We start from the raw sequence: 25,375 nt of genomic DNA on the forward strand, positions 1-25,375 counted from the left end.
CTGAGCCACTCAGGCGCCCCATGATATCAGCGATAATCTTAAAAGCAACTAGAGAAAAGCAATTAGTTACATAGAAGGGAAACCCATAAGTTACTAGCTCATTTTTCAGCAGATACTTTGCAGGTCAGAATAAAGTGGCAGGATATAGTCAAAGGAAAACTATGACAGGAGGGAAAAAAAACCACCTATAAACAAGAAGGCTCTATCTGGCAAGGGCATCATTCAGGATTGAGGAAGAGATAAAGAGTTTGTCAGATAAACAAAAAGTTAAAGGAGTTCATCACCATTAAACCAACTTTACAGGAACATTGAAGGGATTTATTTATTTATTTATTTAGCTGATGGAGACAGACACAGAGAGAGGGAACACAAGCAAGGGGAGTGTGAGAGGGAGAAGCAGACTTTCTGCTGAGCAGGCAGCCTGATGTGGGGCTCGATTCGAGGACATTGGGATCATTATTTGAGCCAAAGGTAGACACTTAATGACTGAGCCACCCAGGCACCCCTGAAGGTACTTCTTTAAGCAGAAAAGGCCATTATTAGAAGAAAATAGTTAAAGTAAAAAGGTTCATGGGTAAAAGTAAACATATAGTAAAGGTAGTAGATCACTTATAAAGCAAGTAGGAAGATTAAAAAGCAAAGTAGTAAAAATCAGTTATATCTAAAAAAATTAAGAGTGATGGACATTAAGGAGGGCATGTGATGTAATGAGCACTGGGTAATATATAAGATTGATGAATTACAAACCTGTACTTTTGAAACTAATAATATAAGTTAATTAAAAAAATAAAATATAAAAACAAATTAGTTAAGGGATTCACAGAATAAATAATACAAAATATGACATACACATAGAATGTGGAGTGGGGAGTAAAAATGTAATACTTTTGGAATGTGTTTGAACTTAAATGACCACCAACTTAATATAGACTGCTATATACTTAGGATGTTATATATGAGCCTCATGGTAACTAGAAACCAAAAACCTATAATTGACGTGCAAAAAAGAAGAATCCACGCACAAACACCAAAGGAAGTAATCAATTTCAAGGGAAAAGAGCAAAATTATCGAGCTTCAAAATACTAGAAAACAGTTAACAAAATGGCAATAAGCACATACCTATCAGTAATTACTTTAAATGTGAATAGATTAAATTTTCCAATCAAAAGACATAGGCTAACTAAATGGATTAAAACAAAAACAAAAAAACCAAGATCCATCTATATGCTGTCTACAAGAGACTCACTTCACACCTAAGGATGCATAACAGACGAAAAGTGAAGGGATGGAGAAAGATATTCCATGCAAATGGAAGTAAAAAAAAAAAAAAAAAAAAGGCCAGGATAGCAATATTTCTATCAGATAAAAAAAGACCTTAACACAAAGGCAGCCACAAGGGACAAAAAAACATTACATAATGATAAAGGGATTAATCCAAAAAGAGGGTATAATAATTGTAAATAGAATATGTACTATAAAGACTCACCAGGCGAACCATAAGAGACTATGGACTCTGAAAAACAACCTGAGGGTTTTGAAGGGGCGGGGGTGGGAGGTTGGGGGGAACCAGGTGGTGGGTAATAGGGAGGGCACGTTTTGCATGGAGCACTGGGTGTTGTGCAAAAACAATGAATACTGTTATGCTGAAAAAATAAATTAATTAATTAAAAAAAAAAAAGACTCACCAAAGATAGATTTTTGAAACAAGTAAATGGAAGTTTATCCTGAATCTAACCAAGCCTTCATATATAAGTTCTATTTTAATGTCAATAGAAAAAAATTTTTAAAAGTACACATAAGAAAGCAGTAAGATAAATCTAGGTTGTGGTACACTCTGTAAGATATCTGGCATGGTGTCAACGCAACGTCAATATTTTAAAAATAAGGAGCTAGGAATCTTGGAACACTGAAAAAATAAAATAAAATAAGAAATTAGAAAAAACACTGAAAAAATAAAATAAAATAAGAAATTAGAAAAAATAAGAAGTTAGGGAGCTCTTCTAGATTAACAGACTGAAAAGACATATTGACAAAACATAAATAATTTTATATATATATATTTTTCTTTAGATTTTATTTATTTGACACAGAGAGAGCATAAGTAGGCAGGCAGAGAGACAGGCGGAGAGAGAGAGAGGGAGAAGCAGGCTCCCTGTTGAGCAGAGAGCCCAATGTGGGGCTTGATCCCAGGACCCTGAGATCATGACCTGAGCCGAAGGGCAGAGGCTTAAGCCACTGAGCAACCCAGGTGCCCTGTAATATAAATAATTATTGATTAAAAATATTAATGGGATATGTTCTTATTTTCATTGAATACGCTCTGTAATATTTAAGATGAAAATGGTCATAGTGTCTTCAGCTTATTGTGAAATTATATTTATACTTATACATGAACATATATACATATGTGAATACCATCACACATAATTACATCCATATGCATGTGTACAGACAGACAGAAAGGGAGAAGAAACAAATACAGCAAAATAATGATTCTTTATCTATGTGTGGGTTGTGGTATTCATTGTGTTATTCATTCATGTTGCCTGTCTGATCTTGTATAAGAACTAGTTTAAAAAAACAAAGTGTACTCAGATATATTTCTTTGAAGCATGTAGACTATGTGTTGCCAAAATGTTATGTAATTCAATACAACTCAGTTTGACTTATTAATTTTATGCAAAGAATTTCAATAGATGAAAGGTGCTACTCAGTTCGAGAAGCTAAACAATTGCTTACAACATAGATTATGATGCTAAAATAAATGAAAAGTGCTTCAGAAATGTTTCTTCTAGAAAATATCTCCATTTTCATACAGTTTTTTGAGATATCAGTTTACCATGCATTCCATTTGAGGATTCTAAACTAGGAAAACCTGGGTACAGAGAATAATGAAGACTTTTCCTGTAAGACCATCTGCTAACTTAAGACTTAAGAAATCTCTCTACTAGAAACATTTTAGGACAGGGAGTGAAGTAGCCATATTTTCAATTTACATTCAGTATCTCCCTTATTATTTAGATAAAACACTTTTAATAGTCTCAAGTTCCCAGAACATGGTCACGAGTTGATTAGAAACCAAAAAAGTGGGAAGAAGATAGGGATCCCTGGGATTACAAATGATAAATATACATCCATTGGCAATAGTGAGATTCTGGCAGGGATAACAGAAAATAAAAAGTTAGTAACTAAATGGACATCAGTTTTTAAGGTTATATAACATATATAATATTATATAGTATATAATATATATTATAGCATATAGTATATACAGTAACATATAATATCAGTTTAAGGTAAAATAATACATATTTAAAAGGCTCCCAAGAATACAATTACTTAATGAGCAGTAAACAAATATAATGAATGCTGAAAATACACACTCTGATGGATGAACATTAAGAATAGGACAATGGAGAAACCAGTGTGTTCTAGAAATCATTTAAAAAATAGTAGCTGTCATGAGGTGCAGCCTGTGAAATTATAATTAAATCAAATAAATCTAGGAGAGTAAAAGAACAAAGAAACATCCAAATAAGTTAATTTCTTTATTACCTTTAAATGTTTCATGGATTTAATTCTGTATCATTGGACTAAGGGAATGGTATCAGATAACTTTTTATTTACTTTTAAGTTCATTCCTACAGTGCCTGTATTATCAGGAACTATGTCAAACTGCCTTTGTGTTTGCATAGACTGATAACACCTGAAGCTAGAAAATGCCAGAATGGAGGTGCCTGGTTGGCTCAGTGGGTTAAGCCTCTGCCTTAGGCTTGGTTCAGGCCCTGGTTTCAGGGTCCTGGGATCAAGCCCTGCATCAGACTCTGCTCAGCAGGGAGCCTGCACCCCTGAATTCCCCCTCTCTCTTGCCTACCTCTCTGCCTACTTGTGATCTCTCTCTGTCAAATAAATAAATAAAATTGTCAAAAAAAAAAGAAAAAAAAGAAAATGTCCGAATGTTCATTTTTTTGACTCCTTGACAAAATCAGTTAATTATTTCCTATTTAAAAAAACACTACATAAAGATGATTGTAACATATGCATCTAATATTAATATTTACATCAGGAATATTCAACTTTATTTCCAATTAAATAAGTAAATTTTAAAACTTGTGTCTTCTGTCATCACCTGATGTAGTCTCTCTCATTCTTCCTTATATAGAAATTTAAGTAAAAACATTCAAAACTTGGACAACTAAGATTTCAAGGTAACCCATTAGTCAACACATCCAAAAAACCATGAGAGGTGAAATCCAACTAGCTAATGTATACTGAACTATATTTTCTTCAAATCATGAAAGAAATACAAATTAATATATCTTCTTGTATTTTTGCTAATAAGAGTAAAAAGATTTGAAAGGAAATAATTTGTTTTGACATGGATGTAGTGAAGTAGAGCTTTCTATAATTAGGTAAAGAAGAATATGATACAACGTATCTAGAGAGTGATATGTAAGACGGATATTAGTAACGTTCACATTTATTGAGAAACGAATCTACTTCTAGGAAGCTAGCCTAAGACAAATTAATTAAGGCTATTATCTGTTTCCTTTTTTTTTTTTTTTAACAAATGGAAGTTGAATCCAGGGTTATTTATGGTAGTAAAATATAGAAATTGGGAAAAATCCAGAAATCAGGAGCTGGGTATATTTTGGCTATGAGAACTAATCAATGAATTCAGTAGTTTCAGGATATAAAATCATAAAAACTCATTTGTGTTTCAAGATGCTAACAATGAAATATCCAAAAGAGAAAGAAAGCACTCCCATTTAAAACAGCATCAAACACAATAAAATACTTATGAATAAATTTCCTAAGAAGGTGAAAAATCTGTACCCCATAAACTGTAAGACTCTGATGAGAGAAATTAAAAAGACATAAACAAATGGAAATTCCATATTCAAGGATCAGAACAATTACTATTATTAAAGTATCCATGCCACACAAAAACTGTAAAGAGAGACAAAGGAGGGCATTATTTAATAATAAAGGGGAAAATTCAACAAGAAGATATAACAATTGTAAATATTTATGCACCCCACATGGGAGCATCCAGATATAGAAAACAATTAATAATAAACATACAAGAACTAATTGATAATAATAATAATAATAGGGGACTTTAATATCCCACTTACCTCGATAGATAGTTCATCTAAACAGAAAACAAACAAGTAAACAATGCCTTTGAATGACACACTGGACCAAGTGGACTTAACAGATATACTCAGGACATTCCATCAGAAACAGCAGAATCCGCATTCTTTTCAAGTACACATGGAACATTCTCCACAATAGATCACATATTATGCCATAAGACAAATCTTAAAAAATTCAAAAAGATTAAAGTCATACAATACATCTTTTCTGACCACAATACTACAACACTATAAAACTAGAAATCAAGAGGCCGAGTCAAGATGGCAGAGAAGTAGCAGGCTGAGACTACATCAGGTAGCAGGAGATCAGCTCAATAGCTTATCTAAACATGGCAAACACCTACAAATCCAATGGGAGATCAAAGAGAAGAAGAACAGCAATTCTAGAAACAGAAAATCAACCACTTTCTGAAAGGTAGGACTGGCGGAGAAGTGAATCTAAAACGACGGGAAGATAGACCGCGGGGGAGGGGCTGGCTCCCAGCAAGCGGCGGAGGAACGGAGCACAAAATCAGGACTTTTAAAAGTCTATTCCACTGACAGACCTTGCTCCAGAGGCTAAACCGGAGTGAAGCCCATGCAGGGTCAGCGTGGCCCCAGGTCCCGCAGGGTCACAGAAGGATCGGGGGTGTCGGAGTGTCGCAGAGCTCGCAGGTACTAGAACGGAGAAGGCTACAGAGACAGAGGCGAAGACTGAACTCTCAGCTCGGGGTTACCTTGAACTGGTCGTGGGCTGGGTGAGCTCGGAGCACGGCCGGAGGCTGGGGAGTGATTGGGTGCTGTCCTCTGGGGGTGCACTGAGGAGTGGGGCCCTGGGTTCTCAGCTCCTCCGGGCCGGAGACTAGGTGGCTGCCATTTTCATTCCCGTCCTCCGGAACTCTACGGAAAGTGTTCAGGGAACAGAAGCTCCCAAGAGCGAACCTGAGCAGATTACTTAGTCCGGTCCCGGTAAGGGCGGTGCAATCCCGCCTCGGGCAAAGACACTTGAGAGTCATGACAACAGGACCCTCCCCCAGAAGATCAACAAAATATCCAGCCAGGACGAAGTTCATCTATCAAGGAAAGCAGGTTCAATTCCTAAGATAGCAGAGGAATTCCAGAGGAGGAGAAAGCAAAGCACGGAACTCATGGCTTTCTCCCCATGATTCTTTAGTCTTGCGGTTAATTCAATTTTTTTTCTTTTTTCAATTTTTTTTCTTTCTTTTTTCTTCTTCTGCTAAATTTTTTTAAAACTTTTACCCTTTTCTTTTTTTAACGTTTTTTGACTAGTTTATCTAAATATATTTATTTTTTCTTTCTTTTTTATATTTTTTCTTTATTTGTTTTATTTTTTAAATTTTTTTTCTTTTTTTTTCTGAACCTCTTTTAATCCCCTTTCTCCACCCCACAATTTGGAGTCTCTTCTGATTTGGTTACAGCGCATTTTTCTAGGGTCTTGGCTACCCTTTTAGTATTTTATTTGATCCTTCATATCTCTTATCTGGACAAAATGACAAGGCGGAAAAAATCACCACAAACAAAAGAACAAGAGGCAGTACCGAAGGCTAGGAACCTAATCAACACAGACATTGGTAATATGTCAGACCAAGAGTTCAGAATGACGATTCTGAACGTTCTAGCCGGGCTCAAAAAGGCCTGGAAGATATTAGAGAAACCCTCTCTGGAGATATAAAAGCCCTTTCTGGAGAAATTAAAAAACTAAAATCTAACCAAGTTGAAATAAAAAAAGCTATTAATGAGGTGCAATCAAAAATGGAGGCTCTCACTGCTAGGATAAATGAGGCAGAAGAAAGAATTAGTGATATAGAAAACCAAATGACAGAGAATAAAGAAGCCGAGCAAAAGTGGGACAAACAGCTACTGGACCACGAGGGGAGAATTCGAGAGATAAGTGACACCATAAGACAAAACAACATTAGAATAATTGGGATTCCAGAAGAAGAAGAAAGAGAGAGGGGAGCAGAAGGTCTATTGGAGAGAATTTCCCTAATATGGCAAAGGGAACAAGGATCAAAATCCAAGAGATGCAGAGAACCCCCCTCAAAGTCAACAAGAATAGGTCCACACTCCGTCACCTAATAGTAAAATTGACAAGTCTTAGTGACAAAGAGAAAATCCTGAAAGCAGCCTGGGAAAAGAAGTCTGTAACATACAATGGTAAAAATATTAGATTGGCAGCAGACTTATCCACAGAGAACTGGCAGGCCAGAAAGAGCTGGCATGATATATTCAGAGAACTAAATGAGAAAAATATGCAGCCAAAAATACTCTATCCAGCTAGGCTATCACTGAAAATAGAAGGAGAGATAAAAAGCTTCCAGGACAAACAAAACTGAAAGAATTTGCAAACACCAAACCAGCTCTACAGGAAATATTGAAAGGGGTCTTCTAAGCAAAGAGAGAGCCTAAAACTAGTATATCAGAAAGGTACAGAGACAATATACAGTAACAGTCACCTTACAGGCTAATAATGGCACTAAATTCATATCTCTCAATAGTTACCCTGAATGTTAATGAGCTAAATGTCCCAATCAAAAGAAACAGGGTATCAGAATGGATAAAAAAACAAAACCCATCAGTATGTTGCCTACAAGAAACTCATTTTAGATGCGAAGACACCTCCAGATTTAAAGTGAGGGGGTGGAAAACAATTTACCATGCTAATGGGCATCAGAAGAAAGCTGGGGTGGCAATCCTTATATCAGATCAATTAGATTTTAAGCCAAAGACTATAATAAGAGATGAGGAAGGACACTATATCCTACTCAAAGGGTCTGTCCAACAAGAAGATCTAACAATTTTAAATATCTATGCCCCTAACGTGGGAGCAGCCAACTATATCAACCAATTAATAACAAAATCAAAGGAACACATCAATAATAATACAATAATAGTAGGGGACTTGAACACTCCCCTCACTGAAATGGACAGATCATCCGAGCAAAAGATCAACAAGGAAATAAAGGCCTTAAATGACACACTGGACCAGATGGACATCACAGATCTATTCAGAACATTTCATCCCAAAGCAACAGAACACACATTCTTCTCTAGTGCACATGGAACCTTCTCCAGAATAGATCACATCCTGGGTCACAAATCAGGTCTCAACCGGTATCAAAAGATTAGGATCATTCCCTGCATATTTTCAGACCACAGTGCTCTAAAGCTAGAACTCAATCACAAGAGGAAAGCTGGAAAGAACCCAAATACATGGAGACTAAACAGCATCCTTCTAAAGAATGAATGGGTCAACCAAGAAATTAAGGAAGAATTGAAAAAATTCATGGAAACAAATGATAATGAAAACACAACTGTTCAAAATCTGTGGGACACAGCAAAGGCAGTCCTGAGAAGAAAATATATAGCGGTACAAGCCTTTCTCAAGAAACAAGAAAGGTCTCATGTACACAACCTAACCCTACACGTAAAGGAGCTGGAGAAAGAACAAGAAAGAAACCCTAAACCCAGCAAGAGAAGAGAAATCATAAAGATCAGAGAAGAAATCAATGAAACAGAAACTAAAAAAACAATAGAACAAATCAATGAAACTAGGAGCTGGTTCTTTGAAAGAATCAATAAGACTGATAAACCCCCGACCAGACTCATCAAAAAGAAAAGAGAAAGGACCCAAATAAATAAAATCATGAATGAAAGAGGAGAGATCACAACTAACACCAAAGAAATACAGACAATTATAAGAACATACTATGAGCAACTCTACACCAACAAATTGGACAATCTGGAAGAAATGGATGCATTCCTAGAGATATAAACTACCACAACTGAACCAGGAAGAAATAGAAAACCTGAACAGGCCCATAACCAGTAAGGAGATTGAAACAGTCATCAAAAATCTCCAAACAAAAAAAAGCCCAGGGCCAGACGGCTTCCCAGGGGAATTCTACCAAACATTTAAAGAAGAATTCCTATTCTCCTGAAACTGTTCCAAAAAATAGAAATGGAAGGAAAACTTCCAAACTCATTTTATGAGGCCAGCATCACCTTGATCCCAAAACCAGACATGGATCCCACCAAAAAAGAGAACTACAGACCAATATCCTTGATGAACACTGATGCAAAAATTCTCACCAAAATACTAGCCAATAGGATTCAACAGTACATTAAAAGGATTATTCACCACGACCAAGTGGGATTTATTCCAGGGCTGCAAGGTTGGTTCAACATCCGTAAATCAACCAATGTGATAGAACACATTAATAAAAGAAAGAACAAGAACCATATGATACTCTCAATAGATGCTGAAAAGCATTTGACAAAGTACAGCATCCCTTCCTGATCAAAACTCTTCAAGGTGTAGGGATAGAGGGCACATACCTCAATATTATCAAAGCCATCTATGAAAAACCCACTGCAAATATCATTCTCAATGCAGAAAAACTGAAAGCTTTTCCGCTAAGGTCAGGAACACAGCAGGGATGTCCATTATCACCACTGCTATTCAACATAGTACTAGAAGTCCTAGCCTCAGCAATCAGACAACAAAAAGAAATTAAAGGCATCCAAACTGGTAAAGAAGAAGTCAAACTATCACTCTTTGCAGATGATATGATACTATATGTGGAAAACCCAAAAGACTCCACTCCAAAACTGCTAGAACTTGTACAGGAATTCAGTAAAGTGTCAGGATATAAAATCAATGCACAGAAATCAGTTGCATTTCTGTACACCAACAACAAGACAGAAGAAAGAGAAATTAAGAGTCAATCCCATTTACAATTGCACCCAAAACCATAAGATACCTAGGAATAAACCTAACCAAAGAGGTAAAGAATCTATACTCAGAAAACTATAAAATACTCATGAAAGAAATTGAGGAAGACACATGGAAAAATGTTCCATGCTCCTGGATTGGAAGAATAAATATTGTGAAAATGTCTATGCTACCTAAAGCAATCTACACATTTAATGCAATCCCTATCAAAATACCATCCATTTTTTTCAAAGAAATGGAACAAATAACCTTAAAATTTATATGGAACCAGAAAAGACCTCAAATAGCCAAAGGAATATTGGAAAAGAAAGCCAAAGTTGGTGGCATCACAGTTCCAGACTTCAAGCTCTATTACAAAGCTGTCATCATCAAGACAGTGTGGTACTGGCACAAAAACAGACACGTAGATCAATGGAACAGAAGAGAGAGCCCAGAAATCGACCCTCAACTCTATGGTCAACTAATCTTCGACAAAGCAGGAAAGAATGTCCAATGGAAAAAGACAGCCTCTTCAACATATTGTGTTGGGAAAATTTTACAGCCACATGTAGAAAAATGAAATTGGACCATTTCCTTACACCACACATGAAAATAGACTCAAAATGAATGAAGGACCTCAATGTGAGAAAGGAATCCATCAAAATCCTTGAGGAGAACACAGGCAGCAACCTCTTTGACCGCAGCCGCAGCAACATCTTCCTAGGAACATCGGCAAAGGCAAGGGAAGCAAGAGCAAAAAATGAACATTTGGGATTTCATCAAGATCAAAAGCTTTTGCACAGCAAAGGAAACAGTTAACAAAACCGAAAGACAACTGACAGAATGGGAGAAGATATTTGCAAACGACATATCAGATAAAGAGCTAGTATCCAAAATCTATAAATGGGAGAAGATATTTGCAAACGACATATCAGATAAAGAGCTAGTATCCAAAATCTATAAAGAGCTCAACACCCAAAGAACAAAAAATCCAATCAAGAAACAGGCAGAGGACATGAACAGACATTTCTGCAAAGAAGACATCCAGATGGCCAACAGACACATGAAAAAGTGCTCCACGTCACTCGGCATCAGGGAAATACAAATCAAAACCACAATGAGATATCACCTCACACCGGTCAGAATGGCTAAAATTAACAAGTCAGGAAATGACAGATGCTGGCGAGGATGCGGAGAAAGGGGAACCCTCCTCCACTGTTGGTGGGAATGCAAGCTGGTGCAACCACTCTGGAAAACAGCATGGAGGTTCCTCAAAATGTTGAAAATAGAACTACCCTATGACCCAGCAATTGCACTACTGGGTATTTACCCTAAGGATACAAATGCAGTGATCCGTGTACCCGAATGTTTATAGCAGCAATGTCTACAATAGCCAAACTATGGAAAGAATCTGGATGTCCATCAACAGATGAATGGATAAAGAAGATGTGGCATATATCCACAATGGAATACTATGCAGCCATCAAAAGAAATGAAATCTTGCCATTTGCGACGACGTGGATGGAACTAGAGGGTATCATGCTTAGTGAAATAAGTCAATCGGAGAAAGACAACTATCATATGATCTCCCTGATATGAGGACATGGAGATGCAACATGGGGGGTTGGGGGATAGGAGAAGAATAAATGAAACAAGATGGGATTTGGAGGGAGACAAACCATAAATGACTCTTAATCTCACAAAACAAACTGGGGGTTGCTGGGGGGAGATGGGTTTGGGTAGGGGGAGGGGATTATGGACATTGGGGAGGGTATGTGCTATCGTGAGTGCTGTGAAGTATGTAAACCTGGCGATTCACAGACCTATACACCTGGGGTTAAAAATACATTATATGTTTATAAAAAAAAAAATTGGAAGGGGAGGTGAACCATAAGAGACTCTGGACTCTGAAAAACAACCTGAGGGTTTTGAAGGGGCAGGGGTGGGAGGTTGGGAGAACCAGGTGGTGGGTAATAGGGAGGGCATGTATTGCATGGAGCACTGAGTGTTGTGCAAAAACAATGAATACTGTTATGCTGAAAAAAATAAATAAATTTATAAAACAAAACAAAACAAAAACTAGAAATCAACCACAAGAAAACATCCAGAAAGACAACAAATACATGCTTGGTTAAAAAACATGCTATTAAACAATGAATGGGCCAACAAAAACTCAAAGAAATAAAAAATTACATGAAGACAAATGAAAATGAGAAGACAGTTGTCCAAAATCTTTAGGATGCAGCAAAAGTAATTCTAACATGGACGTTTATAGCAATACAAACCAACCTGGAGAAGAAGAAGAGAAGAAAGTCTTGACCTTACCTGACCTTACACCTGAAGGATGTTAAAAAAGAATAATAAACAGAGCCCAAAGCCAGCAAAAGGAAAGGATTAATAAAGATTAGAAAAGAAATGATACAGAAACAACAACAACAACAACAAAAGATCAGATCAATAAAACTAGGAGCTGGTTGCTTGAAAAGTTTAGTAAAATTGATAGAACTTTAGCTAGACTTATCAAAAGGAAAAGATTAAAAAACCTAGTAAAACTATATAGTTGGGGACTTTAACATTGTACTCATATCAAGGGACAGATCATCCAAACAGAAAAATCAGCAAGAAAACAATGACTTTGAATTACACACTGGACCAGATGGATTTAAGAGATAAATTCAGAACATTCCATCCTAATACAGCAAAATACACATTCTTTTCAAGTGCACATGAAAAATTCTCCAGAATACATCACGTCTTAGGCCACAAACATATCATTTTTTAAAAAAGATTATTTATTTATTTGACAGAGGGAGATCACAAGTAGGCAGAGAGGCAGGCAGAGAGAGGAGGAAGCAGGCACCCCACCCAGCAGAGATTCCAATGTGGGGCTAGATCCCAGGACCCCGGGATCATGACCTGAGCTGAAGGCAGAGGCTTAACCCACTGAGCCACCCAGGCGCCCCAGCCTCAAACATATCTTGACAAATTTGAAAAGATCAAAGTCATACCGTGCATCTTCTCTGACCACAGCGCTATAACACTAGATATCAACTCCAAGAAAAAAATCTAGAAAAACTACAAATACATGTGGGATAAATAACATGCTACTAAAAGAAGAATGGGTCAATCAAAAAAAAATCAAAGAAGACATTAAAAAATTACACGAACATACAGCGAATATCTTCCTCAATGGGAAAAAGCTTACAGCCTTCCTGTTGAGATCAGGAACACGACAAGGATGCCCACTCTCACCACTCTTGTTCAAATAGTATTAGAAGTCCTGGCAACAGCAATCAGACAACAAAGAGAAATAAAAGGTATTCAAATTGGCAATGAAGAAATCAAACTCTTTCTCTTTGCAGATGACATGACACTTTATATGGGAAATCCAAAGACCCCACCCCCAAACTACTAGAACTCATATTGCAATTCAGTAATGTGGCAGGATATAAAATCAATGTGCAGAAATCAGTTGCTTTCTTATACACTAACAATGAAAATACGGAAAGGGAAATTAGAGAATTGATTCCATTTACTATAGCACCAAGAAACATAAGATACCTGGGAATAAAACTAACCAAAGAGGTAAAGGATCTGTATTCGAGGAACTAAAGAACACTCATGAAAGAAATCGAAGAAGACACAAAAAGATGGAAGATTCCATGCTCACGGGTCAGAAGAATAAACATTGTTAAAATGTCTATATGGGTTAGAACAATCTATACTTTCAATGCCATTCCAATCAAAATTCCACTGGCATTTCTCAAAGAGCTGGAGCAAACAATCCTAAAATTTGTGTAGAATCAGAAGAGGCCCCGAATTGCTAAGGAAATGTTGAAAAAGAAAAACAAAGCTGGGGGCATCATGTTACCTGATTTCAAGCTTTGCTACAAAGCTGTGACCACCAAGACACCAAGGGACTGGCACAAAAACAGACACATAGACCAATAGAACAGAGTAGAGAGCCCAGATATGAACCCGCAGCTCTACAGTCAAATATTCTTCAACAAAGCAGGAAAAAATGCCCAGCGGAAAAAAGACAGTCTCCTCAATAAATGGTGCTGGGAAAATTGGACAGCTACATATAGAAGAAGGAAACTAAACCATTCTCTTACACCATACATAAAGATAAACTCAAAATGGATAAAAGACCTCAATGTGAGGCAGGAATCCATCAAAATCCTAGAGGAGAACATAGGCAGTAACCTCTTCGACATCGGCCACAGCAACTTCTTTCAAGATATGTCTCCAAAGTCAAAGGAAACAAAAGCAAAAATCAATTTTGGGGACTTCATCAAGGTGAGAAGCTTCTGCACAGCAAAGGAAAAAGTCGACAAAACAAAGAGGCAATCCACCGAATGGGAGAAGATATTCACAAATGACAGTACAGACAAAAGGCTGATAACCAGGATCTATAAAGAACTCCTCAAACTCAACACACACAAAACAGATAATCATGTCAAAAAATGGGCAGAAGACATGAACAGACACTTCTCCAATGAAGACATACAAATGGCTAACAGACACATGAAAAAGTGTTCATCATCACTAGCCACCAGGGAGATTCAAATCAAAACCACATTGAGATACCACTTTACACCAGTTAGAATGGTCAAAATTAGCAAGACAGGAAACAATGTGTGTTGGAGAGGATGTGGAGAAAGGGAAACCCTCTTACACTGTTGGTGGGAATGCAAGTTGGTGCAACCACTTTGGAAAACAGTGTAGGGATTTCTTAAGAATTAAAAATAGAGTTTCCTTATGACCCTGCAATTGCACTACTGGGTATTTACCCCAAAGATACAGATGGAGTGAAAAGAAGGGCCATCTGTACCCCAATGTTCATTGCAGCAATGGCCATGGTCGCCAAACTGTGGGAAGAACCAAGATGCCCTTCAACAGATGAATGAATAATGTGGTCCATATACACTATGGAGTATTATGCCTCCATTAGAAAGGATGAATACCCAACTTTTGTATCAACATGGATGGGACTGGAAGAGATATGTTGAGTGTAGTAAGTCAAGCAGAGAGAGTCACTTATCAAATGACTTCACTTATTTGTGGAGCAAAAGAAATAACATGGAGGACATGGGGAGATGAAGAGGAGAAGGGAGTTGGGGGAAATTGGAGAGGGAGATCAACCATGAGAGACTATAGACTCTGAAAAACAATCTGAGGGTTTGGGAGGGGCGGGGGTGGGAGGTTGGGTGAGCCTGGTGGTGGGTATTATGGAGGGCACGTATTGCATGGAGCACTGGGTGTGGTGCATAAACAATGAATTCTGATACACTGAAAATAAATTAAAAAAAAAAGAAAATAAATTGCAAAGTAAAAAAGGATAGTCGATTTAGAATACTGCTTATACATTAGAGGATCGTTTTTAGGAGCTAAGGAATTCAGGGACTAACCTTCGGTCTTACTCTCCCTTGAATTCGTCAATCTGAACCCATTCGGCCACGTGCTATCTGGAGAGTGGCCACACGGTGACAGCACTGAGTAAACAGTGCCCCAAACCCCACTGCAAAGCCCATTCTTCCCTCATCCTGTCAAACCTTGTTCATTCAATGTTTACAGTTGATGAAAAGTGGGACTTTGTTGAATTTCTTAACAACCAAACTAATTCTTTAAACCTGTTAAGAATAAATCTTTTCTAAAATCTCGGACTTGGAGAGCACATGAAGGCCCCAGGGCCTTTCATGGAGCACTGGGTGTGGTGCATAAACAATGAATTCTGGAACACTGAAAAGAAATTTAAAAAAATAAATAAAAATTTTTTTAAAATTCTAAAAAAAATTACATGAAGACAAATGAAAATGAAAACACGATGGTCCAAATTAGGATGCAGCAAATCAATTCTAATAGGCAAGTTTATAGCAATCATAGCCAACCTCAAGAAGCAAAAAATAATAAATAAATAAATAAATAATCTCAAATTACCTAATCTTACATCCAAAGGAGCTAGAAAAAGAACAAACAAAACCCAAAACCTTAGAAATCATATTAGAGCAGAAATGAATGATATAAAACCTTAAAAAAAAAAAGATGAAACCGGGACCTATTTTTTTTAAAACATCAACAAAATTGATAAACTTTTAACTAGATTCATTAAAAAAAAAAACCCTGAAAATCACAAATGAACAAAGAGAAATAGTAACTGACACCAAAGAAATACTGACAATTTTAAGAGAATATTAGGAAAAATTATATGACAACAAACTGGACACCCCATAAGAAATGGATACATTCATAGAAACATGAAAACTACCAAAGAAAGTTGAAGCAGAAAGAAATAGAAAATTTGAACAGATTGATTATCAGCAAGGACATTGAATCAGTAATCTAAAAAATTCCCAAATAACCAAAGTCCCGGATCAGACACAGTCACAGGATAATTCTACCAAACACTTAAGGAAGAGATAATACCTATTCTTCTCAAACTATTCCAAAAAACAGAAGAAGAAGGAATATTTCCAAGGTCGTTGTAAGGCCAGCATTATTCTCATACCAAAACCAGATAAAGACACCACAAAAAAAAAAAAAAAGAAAGAAAGAAAGAAAGAAAGAATCACAGGCCAATATCTCTAATGAACATAGATGTAAAAACCATCAACAAAATATTAGCAAATCAAATCTGACAATACAGTAAAAAAATCATTCATTGTATCAACCAGGATTTACTCCTGGGATGCAAATGCAGTTCAATTCTTGCAAATCAATCCATGTGATTCATCACATCAGTAAGATAAGGATAAAAACCATAGGATCATTTCAACAGATGTAGAAAAATCATTTGACAACATACAACATTCATTCATGATAAAACCCTTCAAAAATAGATTTAGAAAGAACATAGCTCAACATAATAAAAGCCTCATATGAAAATCCCACAGCTAACATCATACTCAATGGGAAAAAAAATAAGAGCTTCCCCCATAAGATCAAGAACAAGACAAAGATGTTCACTCTTACCATTTTTATTCAAAATAGCACTGGAAGTTCTAGCCACAGTAATGAGACAACAAAAAGAAATAAAATCATCCAAATTGGTAAGGAAGAAGTAACATTTTCATTATTTGCAGATGACACAATACTATATGTAATAAACCCAAAAGACTCCACCAAAAAACCTACTAGAACTGATAAATGAATTCAGTAAAGTTGCAGGGTACCAAATCAATGTACAGGAATCCATTGCATTTGTTTACAGTAATAATGAAGCAGCAGCAGGAGAAATTTAGAAAACAATCCCATTTATAATTGCACCAAAAGTAATAAAATACCTGTGGGGGGGAACTTAACAAGAGAGATGAAAGAACTGTACTCTGAAAACTATAAAATATTCATGAAAGAAATTAAAGATGACAAAAAGAAATGGAAAGACATTTCATGTTCATGGACTGGAAGAACAAATATTGTTTAAAATGTCTATACAAACCCAAAGCAATCTAAAGTTTTAATGGAATCCCTATTGAAATACCAATAACATTTTCCACATGACAACAATCCTAAAATTTGGAACTATAAAAGATGTTGAGTAGTCAAAGCAATCTGGAAAAAGAAAAACAAAGCTGGAGGTACCACAATTCCAAACTTCAAGTTTTAATTACAAGGCTGTAGTAATCAAAACAATATGGTACTGGCACAAACACTAGGTGTTTACCCAAACAATGATTTGAAGGGATACATGCAATGTGGTGTTTACAGAAGCATTATCAACAATAGCCAAATTATGGAAAAAGCGCAAATATCCACTGCCTAATGAATGATGAAGATGTGGTATATTCATACATACATACATACATGCATATAATACAGTGGAATATTACTCAGGTATCAAAAAGACTGTAATCTTGCCATCTCCAACAACATGGATGGAGTTAGAGAGTATTACAACAAATGAAATAAGTCAGAGAAAGACAAACACCATATGATCACTTGTATGTGGAATTTAACAAACAAAACAGATGAATATAGGGGAAGGCGTGGGGGATGAGAGGGAAACAAACCATAAGAGACTCTTAACTGAGAGAACAAACTGAGGGTTGATGGATGGGAGATGGGTGGGGGATGGGCTAGGTGGGTGATGGCTATTAAGGAAGGCACTTGTGATAAGCACTGGGTGTTGTAATTAGGTGATGAATCAATAAATTCTATTTCTTTTTTTAAAAAAGATTTTATTTATTTATTTGACAGACAGAGATCACAAGCAGGCAGAGAGGCAGGCAGTGACAGAGAGAGGAGGAAGCAAGCTTCCTGCTGAGCAGAGAGCCAGATGCGGGGCTCAATCCCAGGATCCTGGGATCATGACTTGAGCCAAAGGCAGAGGCTTTAACCCACTGAACCACCCAGGCGCCCCAATAAATTCTATTTCTGAAACCAATATTACACTATATGTCAACTAACTAGAATTTAAATAAAAAGCCGAAAGAAAATAAAAAAAGATATGGAAGCAACCCAACTGTCTATCAATTGATGAATGGATAAAGAAGATGGGGGTGGAATATTATTCAGCCATAAAGAAGAATGACATCTTGCCATTTGCAATGACATGGACAGAGCTAGAAAGTATAATGCTAAGAGAACTCATTCCACAAAAGACAAATACAGTATGATTTCACTTATATGCGGAATTTGAGAAACAAAACAAATAAGCAAAAGAAAAAAATAATAAGAGAGACAGAGAGTGAGAGAGAGACAAAGCAAGAAACTGATTCTTTTTTTTTTTTTAAAGATTTTATGTATTTATTTGACAGAGAGAGATCATAAGTAGGCAGAGAGGCAGGCAGAGAGAGTGAGAGGGAAGCAGGCTCCCCGCCGAGCAGAGAGCCTGATGTGGGACTTGATCCCAGGACCCTGAGATCATGACCTGAGCTGAAGGCAGCAGCTTAAACCACTGAGCCATCCAGGTGCCCCAAGAAACTGATTCTTCATTATAGTGAACAACCTGATGGTTACCAGAGGGGAAGGGGGTTTGGGAATTTGTTAGACATATGATGGGGATTAAGGAGTTCCCTTGCCATGATGAGCAAAGGGTGGTGTTTTGAGCTGTTGAAACTCTCTATTTTATACTTGAAACTAATATAACACTGTATATTAACCAACTGGAATTAAAATAAAATGTTAAAAAAAAAGAACTTAAATGACTCAACACCAAAAGACAAATGATCTAATTAAAAAATGAACAGAAGACATGAACAGATGTTTCTCCAAAGACATACAGATGTCCAACAGACACATTAGAAGACGCTTAACATTACTCGTCATCAGGGAAATGCAAATCAAAACCACAGTGATATATCAACTCATACTTGTCGGAACGGCTAAGATCAAAAACTCAAGAACAGGTGTTGGAGAGAATACAGGTAAAAAACAAACCCTCCTACACTGCCGGAGGGAAGGGAAAGTGGTGCAGCCACTGTGAAAAACAATATGGAGGTTCCTCAAAAAATTAAAAGTAAAAATACCCTATGATCCAGTAAGCACACTACTAGCTATTTACTCAAAGAATATGAAAACACAAATTTGAAAGGATATATACACCCCGAAATATACTGCATTATATACAATAGCCAAACAAGGGAAGCAACCCAAATGCCCACTGATAGAGGAATGGATAAAGAAGGTGTGATCTAGGGACGCCTGGGTGGCTCAGTTGGTTAAGCAGCTGCCTTCCGCTCAGATCATGATCCCAGCGTCCTGGGATCGAGTCCCACATCGGGCTCCTTGCTCCGCAGGGAGCCTGCTTCTCCCTCTGCCACTCTGTCTGCCTGTGCGCGCTCTCTCTCTCTCTCTCTGACAAATAAATAAATAAAATCTTAAAAAAAAAAGGTGTGATCTACATACACAATGAAGTATTAGCTATAAAAAGAATGAAATCCTCCCATTTGTAACAGCATGGATGGATCTAGGATCTATTCGGGGCGCCTGGGTGGCTCAGTGGGTTAAGTCTCTGCCTTCAGCTCAGGTCATGATCTCAGGGTCCTGGGATCCAGCCCTGCATCAGGCTTTCTGCCCAGCAGGGAGCCTGCTTCCCCCTTCCCCTTGCCTGCCTCTCTGCCTAGTTGTGATCTCTCTCTGTGTCAAATAAATAAAAATTTAAAAATAACTTTATATAGAGTATAATGCTAAGCAAATATAGTTTCACTCACATGTGGAATTTAAGAAATAAAACAAATGAGCAAAAGGGAAAAAAGAAGGAGAGATGAGAGGGAAACAAACCAAGAAACAGACTCTTAACTATAGAGAACAAACTGAGGGCAGGTGGGTGGGAGGACGGGTGAAATGGGTAATGGGGATTAAGAGTAGACTTATCGTGATGAGCACTGAGTAATGCATGGACATGGAACATCACTATATTGTACACCTGAAATTAATAGAACACTGTGGGTTAACTAGACTGGAATTTTTAAAAACATGGCAAAAACAGTGAAAGAGAGATTAAGAAATCTTTAGGCAAGCAACGTGGGAGGAAATTCTTTTCAAGCAGCCCTTCCCTGCAGAAAAAAAGTCTTATAGCAGTTTTTTTCCCAAGCTAAAGGAAAGTTATATAGTTCAGAAACGTGGCTCTCTCTAAAGAAGGATAGAAATACCATGCTAACACTAATCAAAAGAAAAGTGGAGTAGCTATATTAACTTCAGATGAAGCCAACTTCAGGGCAAGGAAAAAAAAGTTATCAAGAATAAAGTTCAAAGAGTAAGGTGGGGACTATATAATGATATGTACATCTCACAAAATTGTGGATTTTTTTTTCTTTAGCAAAATCCCACTATCAGATCTAAAAATGTGTCAATTCTTTTGTATCTAGTGCTATTCCATGTGCTAGTTTATCATTTGTTTCAAAATAACTATTTTGAAGTAGTTTGTTCAAATTACATACATTGGATTGGTTGCTCTGTTTCTGAGGTCTTTGTTAACCTAGATTTTCTTCTATTCAAATCCTCCTTTTTCTTGTTTCACATGCTGTCACATTGCAAAAGCCTTGTCAGTTGTCCAATGGTATGAACTACATTCTTGATTTATCTGTCTCCTTTCTTTGATGTTATTTAAATTGTTGGAGGAGTTATTTTTCCTTAAAAATTGGAACCATTATCTAAAAGTCTGCATAAATTCAGGTTCAACTTTAGGAATAATGCTTCTAAGAGGTATAAAATATCTGGCTGTCTCACTTTCAATAATCAAAAGATTGACCATTGATATTCTGGTGGTAATAGCCTAAATCCTCCTTTATAAAGTTCCCCATCATTTTTTTCATTTAATTGTTTACCCCCTGCCTAAAACAATTATTTTATTAAAAAGTGCAAAATGGCAATGTTTTAATTCTGATTTTTCTTCCTCATTTATTAAATTCTTCTCTAAAAAACCCCTTTTCATCATTAACTAAGAGTGTTTGATTACACTAAAATACAGTTAATAGGAGATCAGCAGGGAAGATATCAAATTTTCCTTTAATTGCCCGTCCCTGTTAAGGAAGTAGTGTTCTAAATACTCAGGTAGGTATCAATAAAGTTTTTGTTTGTGTTCTGTCTTGTTGGTGTTGGTGTTGTTTAACTAGATCTTCTCTTTAAGTATCCTTATTAACTCACTTTTAAAATATATGTCTCAGTGAATAGAATCTGATTTACTTTTGTTGCATGAGTTTTCCCATCTTGTTCAGTGGGAGTTCCTTTGTTTTGATCTCAAAGTCCTTTGGATATAAAACTATCAAGACTTTATTATTTCTTTGCTTTCTTATATAAATATCACAGACTTACCCTGAACATTTCTTATACCAGTCCTGGACTAAGCCAGGTACAATTTCAAATGTACCAGTTGTTGTAGCATTTCAGAAGTCACAGTTTTAGGAACAGGAACTGGACTGTCATTATTTATTTATTATTATTGAACGAATTAGGATGCATGGAGGGATGGAGAGGCAGACAGACAGATACCTGATAAACAAATATGTATGTAGCATTTTTTCAGATATAGAAAGACTCTTCAACAGGTTATAGTCTTTTCAGCTTAATGAATTAACATAACTAGAAAGTAACTTTTGTTAGAGTTATAAAAAGTACACTGTAGCCTACACAGAGAAGACAGGGAAGAGAAACACCAACAGAGAAAACAACTTTGGAGGTGATCTTGAGTTTGGTGTTCACAAGAAGGGAAGTCTTAGATAATGGATTTTGAATTTGCCAGTGTTGGTGACAAATGTAAATCCCAAGTGGAGATGGCTGTAGGCAATTATAGGCAAGAGACTGGGAAGATTCCAGAACTTGCAGCAAAATTATACCATAATCTATTGCCATTAACATTTGATTTTACAGAAGTCCTTTTGTTGTGAATCAGTCTCCTTTTTAGTGACCTTCTGAGGCCTATGTATGCAGATTATAGGACAGACTTTAGGATCTGGCACTTACTTTATTTTTGTGAATACAATTTTTCACTTTAAAAAATGTCCCCCCCCTTTTTTTTTTAAGATTTTATTTATTTATTTGACAGACAGAGATCGCAAGTAGGTAGAGAGGCAGGTGGAGAGGGAGAGAGCAGGAAGCAGGCTTCCCACTGAGCAGAGAGCTCAGTGGGGGGCCTGATCCCAGGACCCTGAGATCATGATGAGAGCTGAAAGCAGAGGCTTTAACCTACTGAGCCACCCAGGCGCCCCTAAAGAATGTTCCCTTTAAGATATGTGGCTTCTCTATAGCTCGACTAAGAGAAAGAATATGCTGATCATGCCAATACGGTATTCACAATACCTTCCTTTTTTTTTTTTTTTGCTTTAAAATAAAAATAAATGATTTAGCATTCTTATACCTTAGTCTAAAGAATATTTTAGTTAGCATTAGTCATTTTCTCAGCTGCAGTTCGTCCTGGGTCTTTACAATAGCAAGTCTTCCAAGAAAGTTTGCTAGATAATAGCAAACACTAATAACAACAAGATTTCAAAGAAAGGACTAGTTAAAAACAATGAATACTGTTACGCTGAAAAAATAAATAAATTTAAAAAGATAACTAGATCTAAAAAAAAAAAAAAAAAGAAAGGACTAGTTAATAGCAATGCCTTAAAGAGAGAGAGAGAGAGAGAGAGAAAAGGCTTCTTTCCTCTGATCAGAGTTTCCTAAACCTTTCAAGAAAGTCTGAATACAGGCAGAGCAGACAGAAACACAGTCTGAAAAGTCCAGCTTCAAATAAAACTTTTGTGGAAAATCTCTTGTTTTGTAACAGAAACTCAAGTTTATTTGGTGTGCTTTTTCATAATAGGCTTTTATTTATTGGGTGCTCAGTAAACACCAGATGCTGTTCCTATCCAGTTTTCTGAATTCAGCAAACTGAGACTCCAAGAGGTTAAGTAACAGACACTCTCCATGACAGGTCAGGACTTGAACCCAGCCTATTGGATGCCATAAGCTCTTAAACATCCCTCTTCAGAATAATGTGCCAAGTTTATACTACAGTTTTCCAGACTCTTGAGGTCACTGCCATAAAGACATATGTAATTACCTCATTTTTAGAAGCGTGCCATAAATATCTAAATTATCGATCCCTCTGCCCTACCCAGAGGAATCTGTAATATTTGATCCAGTGTGGTCTCAAAGAATAAACATTTTTAGCAAAGAGCCCTGGTGATTATAATGCATGAAGTTAGGGGCTCACTTGAAGAAACTCTATGCTCATAGATTTTCTTCCATTTATTTCTGGATCAGCTCAGCTCCCTATCTTGACTTTTCCTTGTCGAGGAAAAATGCAAGCTGCTCTATCCTGAGACAAGTCCTATCTGACCCAGGAGGTGGCAGAAGTGGTTAAGAAAGGAACAGAATGAGTGGCACTGAGGCCCAGCTCCGTGGGTCTCCCTTGCTCCTCAGGCAAGACCAGTGACAACTGGCTGGTGGCAAATTTATTTTGAAACTTTGCCTGTTGTGGCAGGCACAATGCCTTCTGCTTACCATGAACACACATGTATAACAAAAAAGAATTTGCTCTCTGTGTTGGGAAAGTAGTATTGGTATCTAGAGGAGAGCAGGGAAATTGAAGATCCGTGACATATTGCAGTAAATGATTTTTCTCCATTTTTTTTTTTGAGTAAGTAGTATGAGTAGTATGGATACATTTTTTTTACATGGACTTAAAAAGTTTTCTTTGGTTTTGTATACATCTGTAGGGAATTGACATCTAAACTGATCCTAAAAGACTCCTTAGTTTGCACGTTTTAACCAGACGCTTTTAACCATAATATAATTATGTTAAAATGATTTACCTTTCCGTAGACAGGCTGGCAGTCAGTCAGGAAGTTATGCTTATTTTGGTAGGATTTAAGCAGTCAAAAAAAAAAAAAGTCAACCTCTATTTGGGAAATTTTAAGACTATCTTTATAAGTCTGGTTACAAACTTCTAACCTTAACAATGTTGACCATTAAGCTGCAGCAGATTTGGCAGAAATATGTTCCTCTGAGAGCTGAGAATTGGAATCTAGTTGTTACAACGAAATTTACTTAAAAAAATTTCTTACCTGCAACATTTATAGAATATTTAGATTTGGAAGAGTGGCAGGAAGAAAGCCTAATTTATGTATTGGGTTGAACAACTGAAACGGGTTGCCAGACTTTGTTTTCTTTTCTTTCCTCCTGAATGAATTAAAGAGATTAAGGGAATTCTGACCCATAAGGTGGAAGGTTACACTGGGGACTGTTTTGTTCCCCAAGTGTAAAAGAATATTTGAATACTGAGGTTTGAGGTCCCAACCCTGGCTCATTTGAAATGCTCTTGTACAAGTACTGAGTTCTGTGTGTGGACACAGAGCCACGCAAGGTGGCCATGTAAAAGCAGAAAACATCATTGGCCCCAAGGCTAAGGACTGCCCTTCTGCACTGACAAAGGGTGTGATAACAAGAAGAAAATGCTGTGCAGTTTAGTAAGACAACTTCCTTAGATGTGAATCTAGGTTTCTCTCTTTCAGCGGATTACTTGGCAATGGGACAGATAACTGGATATCAGTCCAATAGGGCAAATGGGTCCCTTAATTTACCAAGTAATAATAGTGCATTTGGAATTCAAGTACATGAAACAGTTCACGTTCTTTGCAAATGTAGCCCAAGGAAGGAAACTATGAAGATATCAATAGAAAAAAGAAAGTTTGGTTCTTACCAGAGTAGCTTGTTAATCCTGCCCTGAAAAGCAAGAGACATGAAACTACTGAAAAGATTACCTGTAAGACATCTCTGGTGCCACACAACTTGGTTCAACACTGGCTCTCAGCACCTCTGGCTGCTTCACATTCAGGATATTTAACATTGTTGAGACCCAATGTCCATATCTGTAAAATAAGAATAATTAAATTATTTTTCTCACAGGTTTTTACAAGACTACATGAAAAGAATTTTGAATAATTCTTGACACTAGAAAAATGCCATTCTTGATATGTATTGTTTGGTTGGTTGGGTTTATCATTTTGCTTGTGAGTGTGCCTTTAGGACATTCATATTACTATATTTGGAAATATTAATTTGTCATAGAGGTTAATA

This window comes from Meles meles, chromosome 16, assembly GCF_922984935.1.
Source record: "Meles meles chromosome 16, mMelMel3.1 paternal haplotype, whole genome shotgun sequence".
Lineage (NCBI taxonomy): Eukaryota > Metazoa > Chordata > Mammalia > Carnivora > Mustelidae > Meles > Meles meles.